The sequence below is a fragment of the Pteropus vampyrus genome, unplaced genomic scaffold, assembly GCF_000151845.1.
Source record: "Pteropus vampyrus isolate Shadow unplaced genomic scaffold, Pvam_2.0 Scaffold490, whole genome shotgun sequence".
NCBI lineage: Eukaryota > Metazoa > Chordata > Mammalia > Chiroptera > Pteropodidae > Pteropus > Pteropus vampyrus.
Window position 1 is genome coordinate 614,173 of NW_011889271.1, and position 6,536 is coordinate 620,708.

General features: G+C 45.2%; 1 pseudogene; it reads left to right on the plus strand.

The window, feature by feature from the left end:
* The first annotated feature begins 3,378 nt into the window (after nucleotides 1-3,378).
* On the plus strand, nucleotides 3,379-6,534 carry LOC105307366 (annotated as a pseudogene).
* The last annotated feature ends 2 nt before the right edge of the window (nucleotides 6,535-6,536 follow it).

A 6,536-nucleotide genomic window follows, 5' to 3' on the forward strand; every position in this document is an offset into this window, starting at 1 on the left:
GTTTTTATTGCCAGAATCCCCAGCTCTCTAATACGCTCTAGATTTGCTCAGGGTGAAGCTCCTGGAACACACATCGGGGTCGCCAGGGAAGAACCTCACATGGGAGCATGTGGAGCCCAGATTTAAACTTTTAAACCGTGTGTGCAGTTAAGATGGTGGACAGTGAATGGCTTGACTGGTTGAGCATGGTCCCAGCTTAGATGAGAGGCCAGAGAGCAGCGGTGTGTGCAGTCCGTCCAGAGTGACCTGATTCTTAACATGTTGACCTGAACCTTGAGGTCTTTAGACTTACAAGACGTGGATGAATTTGATGGGTAGTGAGACAGTTCACAGACTGGAGATCTGACCTCAACCAGCGCCTTCCTGGGCTGCAGCTTGCAGTGCTGTTTCTTGGCTGCGCTTCTGGCGGCAGCTCTGCCCTGTAACTTACAGGACAGCTAGGGGCGGAGAGTCACTGGTCAGGTAACGAGTTGCATCCCTTCCATCCTCCTTGTTTTCTGTGTTACATTGTGATTAATTGCATATCTGTACTTTACTAGGCCAGTGTAATTATGCATTATGAAAATAATTCAAGCTGCATTTTGTCCTGGATATCTTTTACTTCTTTTTCTCATGCAACTTGAATACATTAAACACACACACAAATAAAAATCCACCATTACCTTTGTACTGGCAGAAGCGAACACCCCTTTATTCAAAAGACTTATTCTCCTGTCTCCTTCTCCTGTTTCCTCCCATACAACCATGAACAATAACACGGATGGACGAAATATGTGCTGGAGTGTTTCTTGAATGCCTATGACTCTGTACCATCCATGCATGCTTCCATTTCATGGAGCTCATGGCTGCCACTCCTCAGAGCCTCATGATCAGCCATGTTCTAGGGGAATCTTGAGCCTCACTGTGAGGGTCCTGTGCTGACCTAGAGGGAATAAAACGACAGGAACATTGGTTTTGTGAGGGTTGCCATGGCCTAGGAAACATCATCAGTTTTCTCTGGTGACCAGCATCCCAGAAAAACTTGTTGGGTTAGATTTCTGAAACATTAAACAGACAGGGTACCTACCCAACTTTGTCATTATCTGAGATCACAAGTTTAAAAAGTTCTTCCAGATACACATAAATTAGTATTGGTTTCTGATGGCATCATTGGCTTGTATAATGACATGCTTTTCAGCAGAGAATGAAAAACAGGGTCTAGAAGTATCATCTGGACCAGAGCTGTTTCGGTCATGGGCTACCAGCCACCTTGTTCTTGACTATGACTCAGTTTGTTGGTATGAAGCAAACTTTAAAAGTTTGAATTTCCTGTCAGCTACCCCGTCTTTAACACCATAAGAGTTTATCAAGTGTCCTATTTCCATCACCAATGGCAAATATGAGTAAAATTTAACCGTTACTCCTACGGTTTCTTGCACCCCTTGCTATCATTGAAACTATGCCCACAGATCGATCGTCGGATAATTCAGGCAATCTGAAGAACTCCCAGGGCCACCTCAGCAGGCCACAGACCCATGGGTCCCGAGTGTCCCTGCACACATTCGTTTGATGCCTCAAGGATCCAAGGCCCTAATCGTCTTTACTTGCTATTTCTCAGGATTGTATTTGCAGCAGGCAACGTTGAGGGATGAGGTAGTGTCTTCCTCTGGTGCAAAGAGCAGGTTTGTTCCACCTCCTACACAGCAGTGGCTTCCTCACATTCCATGTTCCTCAGCTGCGGTGTAGACCCACTGTGTGGGCAGCATTTATCTGGGTCCCTTCACATTGCTGTGGAAATTAGGAGCAAGGGGACCGAATGCAAACAAATAAGATGCTTATACTTCCTGTCGAGCTGGGAGATATAAAGTCCTTTGTCTCTGACCCAGGACTCTTGTGTCTTCTGCCAGCACCCATGGAACAGTAATAGGCTAACTTACTAGCTTGTAAATAGGATTAAATCAAACCCCACACCCAACAAAGGCCACAGGGACCATCTGGTTGTGACAAACTATAGCTTTCTACTCAATTCAGCTGTGTCATTACATCTGGCTGCTGAGAAAAAGCAGAATATTCTATTATTTCAGTGACACGATGGCTACTTCTGGTATGTTGCATGTTTGATGAGTGAACCACTAAAGAGACATGCCTCCTACCTTAGGAGCTGTGCTGATCGGGCTCAATTAGGAGAACCTCATTAATCAGTGGTTCAGGGATAGGCCTGCTCTGTAGTTCTACATTTTTATCTCATGATCCGAGTGGCCACGCTGAAGACTTTTATAATCTGTAAAATATTCCATCCCTATTTCCAACTTTATATTAGAAAATCTCCTTCAAAAAATCTGACCTCTTCCAGGTAAGATCACTTTTTTCCTGGCCCTTAAGTCTGTTCTTTAGCTATTGCTTTGGAATTCATCTTCCCAAATACTTTTCTTGTCTGCAATTCAGCTTCGTAAGTTGAACATTCTTGGTTTTCTAAAATACTGAAACCATTCCCTTTAAGATTCACCACTGTAGACTGAATTGTGTCTCCCCAACTCATGGCCCTAAAGTCAGGTAACTCAGAATATGACTGTATTTGGAGATAAGGTCTTTAAAGGGGTAATTAAGTCCCAATGGGACCATTAGGATGGGCCCTAATCCTATTTGACTGGTGTCCTTATAAGAAGAGGAGGTTAAGGCACAGAGACAACACACAGAGGACAGCCACAGCAAGAAGGGGGGTCACCTGGAAGCCATGGAGAAAGGCTTTGGAAGAAACCAACCTTGCCGACAACTTGATCTCAGACTTCTAGCCTCCAGAATTGTGAGAAGATAATTTTCTTTTGTCCTAAGCCACCCAGTCTTTGGTATTTCGTCATGGAAGCCCTAGCAAATGAATATATTCACCATATGGTTTTTTTATAGTAAGAGTCTCAAGTAGATATTCCATTCCCATTGCTCATAAGGATAAAGCAAACTCCATAAACAAGTCATTATTTTGACTGGCTATTTTAATATTTCATACTGAGACCAGACTAGACACAAAGTGTTTGTGAGTGAAAGTCAGCCCTTCGGCTTTCTCTTTAGTCCTTTCCCACAACTGAGCAAAGAAGTGGTGGTTCCTGAGTCACAGGCCACAAGACTGGGAACCAAACAACACAAGACTTGCTCCGGCCTACGGTTCTGACTCTGCTGTTTTGACCATGGGAAAGTTGAGCCTTTATCATTTAAGTGGTGACACTATGTGATTTTAGGCAAGTCACGGAGTCACCCATGCCTCAGTTTCCCCATATGTAAAATGGGGCTAAGAGGACCTACACCATAAGGCTGGAGAAGATTAAATGAGTGAATGTATATAAAGTATTTAGAACAGTGCCTGGCTCAGATGACATCACATAAATTTAGAGACAGTTGTGGATGATGCGAGTACTTTACGCCAATGTGAAGGAGTTAGTATATTCTAAGAGCAACAGGGACCCACTGAAAGGTCTTGGGCTGGAGCGAGGCATTACGTGAGGTTTTTAAGATGACTCTCATCCCTTTGTGGAGAATGGACTTGGGTAGACCAGAAGTACAGATGAGAGGTGACAGTAGCTCGGACTAGGCTGCCAGCAACAGAGGTAGAAGGAAAGAGTGGACCGAAGACTGACATCTGTACTGCCAGGTGGAACTGATAGGACTTGCTGGTGGATCGGATGTGGGAGGAGTTGACGGAAAAAAGGAGAAACCATGGACGACTCCTAAGCTTTTGGCTTGATTAATGAGGGGTGGGGGAGAGGTAGTGGTACCAATTTATGATATGGAGAATACTAGGGAAAAACATTGGGGGAGCAAAAACCCCCAAGAACCTCATTTTGGGCATAAAACATTGAGATGCCTATTAGACTGGTAAAATATTCTAGACGCCTGTTCCATGGATTCCTTACTTGCTCTGCCCATAAAGATGGGCTAATTTCTTTCCATCTCCTTAACCCGTTGTTTCCCAAGTCTTTTGTTTCACTCTTAGACAGCGATATGACAGACTGATTTATAATTTCTCTTGGTTCCCAGAAGCCTGGGCTTTAACGGTGCCAGCAAAGGCAGTGAAAAGTTGCAGTGAAGAGAATGTGCACTCGGCAGTGAGGCAGACGTGTACTCAAATTCTGTCACCAAGCTTTCAACCTCCATGAAATCAGACAAGCTACAAAACCTTCCTGATCCTTTTCTCCCAACACCTTTCTTAGGGCTCTGTAACTGAGAGTGGCCCTGTGCAGAAGGGCACCCAGCATGACACTGGTACGCAACAGGTGCTAAGCTAAGATTGGTTTCCCTTTTATTCTCTTAAGCTGAAGCTTTCTAACAGTGGAATTAGATTGCCGTCCACTAGTTTCTCTTCCGAACCCCTCACCTATGCTGCCATCAGGGCCTTTGTCCCCAGTGGCCACTACACCAAACTCCCATGCCCTCTAATGGATGTGCAGAGCACTACCCACAGTACCCCCAGTGCATTCAAGTGTGCCATCCGCCAGCTCCAGGAGGTATCCACTGCTCCACTCGGGCGAGATTCTGCTCTGCCCACTTCTCCCCAAACCTGGGAACCACACCCATTTCCAGCTCTAGGCCTCAGCTCATGCTGCTCCCATAACTAGACATGTTGTCCTCATGTCTTCTGGAGGGCTCAAATCCTAAATGTCCTCTAGGCTGAAGCTCATATACCGTAACCATCCACCACATGCTTGAGATGTAAACCCAAATAACAGTCTCTGCCCTCCAGGAATTTAGGATCTGTTCAATAAAAGCAGACATACTGTAAGTGACCTGGAGAACTGTGGGCTTTATGGACTCAGGCTAGAGCACATCTGGCCTGGGGTCTCCACTATCCCCCTCACTTGCTGGGAGCCCTTTGTCAAATTAGCCTCTCATCCTGAAAATGGAAGTATTAATCTTATCAAATTCACAGAGTCATTGTAAAAACTAAATGAAGAAATATATGTAAAGGGCTTAACATAGCACCTGGAACACATGAAAAAATGAGCACTCAAGAAATGGTAGCTAAAAGCCTGTGTGCAGCAACACATAGCAGCCAGGGTGTCGGTACATCTAAGCACACATTTATCCACACTGTCACCAACATCGAACACCTGAGACTCTGAGAAGTCAATGGGACATGGCCGACAAGTGGAAAGAGAGTCCAAGTAGGAGATGCACCACGATTGTCTCAAAATGTAGGTCAGACAATGGTGCTCTCGTCATGGCTCTCTCCGCTCTGTGAACAAGACCGAGCTCATTCATGAGACCGAGAATGGGAATTTGGGGGCCTGTGTCTGGGCTCATCATAGGAAAAAAAAGGGCCATCGCGAGTCTCATCTAACTCATGTGGGTAAGGGAGGTTCCTCGCAGTCAGCTATTTCCTGAACATAGAAGGATGGGTGAACTTCTAACCACTGCTGATTGCCAGGAGCACAGGGCACAGGTGAAGTTCACCACCACCAGACCTGTGCCTCTCTCTCATAGCACATAGCTCATTTTGCAATTAAATATTTGTGTGGTTATTGACTATTTTCTGCCTCTCTCACTAAACTACAAGTGCCTTGAGGGGGGTGGGGAACATGTTTTGGCTAGCTGTGTCATGCTCAACCTCTAGTGATGAATCATGTAATAAATCCCCATCGAGTCACCATGGATGCATGAACATGCCCCATCACGATCCGGGTCAACAGGCATCGCGGTTTCACTGACGGCCCTGGCCAGTTCTGTCTAACTGAAATATAAGGCAAGCCACATACTCGATTTTAAGTTTTCTAGTAGCTATATTATGGATTAATTGTGTCCCCTCTTTCCAAATTCCTGTGTTGAAGTCCTAACCTCAGGACCTCAGAATGTGGCTGTATTTGGAAATAGTCATTGCAGATGCGATTAGCTAAGATGATGCCATTAGGGTAGGTGCAAGTTGGCGGCAGACCCTCGGGCAGCAGTGGTGGCTTTCTCCCATGAGGGATGAAGCGCTCTGTGTAGACCTCATCTCCAGTGTCTCCCCTCTGAACTATACAGTTCAGAAAACCTGTCTTGAAGCTATGACTCCAGGACCACCACGTTTTCTCCAGAAGGTCACTCATACCAAGTCGCACATGCCATGGAGGCAACTGGAAATGTGGGTACCTGTCGGGGAATTTCAGCAAACGGTGGTGTTCTGCTTGCAGCAGAGCAACACAATACCCACAAGCTTCTTGATGAAGATTTTTTTTTTTTCTGAAAAACTTTATAAACTCAGTGAGGACATGGCTTGTAGGGTGGCAGGCATAACTTCTGGTGCCAGTGTTCTGACTAATGAACTAAGGCTCATGGCTCAAAGGTATTTATTACAATATCAGGAGTCAATTCCTTATGAGGAGTGGTTACAGCATTGTGTGATATCAAAGAAGCTTATCCACAGTTTGGAGGAAAACTCTTTGGTGTTTTGCTGCTGTACATTGTCTGGGATAAGCACTGTGGCTTTCAGCTTTATGAGAACGACCCTAGAGGAAATTATGGGCATGGAAAGCCACATACATTGGGAATAAGGGCGCTGCAGCTCTGTCAATGTTAAAACAACTCTACTA